A 1,040-nucleotide genomic window follows, 5' to 3' on the forward strand; every position below is an offset into this window, starting at 1 on the left:
ACATTTTATAAATATAAAGGTATTTAATTGGTAAACTGGTAAACACACAAACAGCCTTTGGAAAGGAATCCAATTATAATAATAGTTTTTAGGACTCAATTTACAAACAATTAATTAACTTATTTTTGGATAATTGCCTTCAGCGATTATCCTGGCATCCCGATATATAATCTGCTACTAGAACATAGCAAGATACATAATATTTAAGTAGTAGAATCAAAAACATAAAATGAACATTAAAAATCCCTAAATCATAAAAGCCACAGCACTAGCAAAACATAGCATACACAATAATCATTATTTAGATTTTAATAAAGTAGAAATTTTGTGAAACTATTTGATGATAAATTCAGAAAAAATATATATTCTATTATATTATACTATAGTGAAACATTAATTTCAGGAAGAATAAATGACAATATTTTAAAAATCAAGACAAATCCCTTAATGGGATGATAAGGAATTAAGGATAATATAAGGAAATTGTATACAAATATATTAACAACCAGGAAGAGGTCTCCCTGTCCTAACGGGAGACATTTTATAAATTATAAAACTGTTAATTTAATTGTACTACTCGTATTATTTATATTATACTTAGATTGTATAACTGTAACTTACGTGTATTCTGTATTTCATATTGAATTATTTTTTTTCAATATAGTGTAAGCTGGGAAACAAATAAATTCTTTATCTTAAATAAAAGTCTTTATCCCAGCATTTAAATCTGTACTTCAACATAATGCATCTTTTTTCTCTAAGTTGCACTCAATTTTTGTTCCGCTTATAGTAGTCTTACACCTTAACAGAGCAACTTTTTTTTTTTTACAAAATGGTTTATTCTTTCAAACAAACTCAATTTTCCACGACCCATTTTTATTTTATTTTCTCCTATCATATATTATTCCATTTTTATTCTATTTTCTTCTATCGTATATTATTCAATTTTCATTCTATTTTCTTCTATCATATATTATTCCATTTTTATTCTATTTTCTTCTATCATATATTATTCCATTTTTATTCTATTTTCTTCTATC

Source organism: Halyomorpha halys, unplaced genomic scaffold, assembly GCF_000696795.3.
Source record: "Halyomorpha halys isolate HHAL.00 unplaced genomic scaffold, Hhal_1.1 Scaffold153.1, whole genome shotgun sequence".
Taxonomy (NCBI): Eukaryota; Metazoa; Arthropoda; class Insecta; order Hemiptera; family Pentatomidae; genus Halyomorpha; species Halyomorpha halys.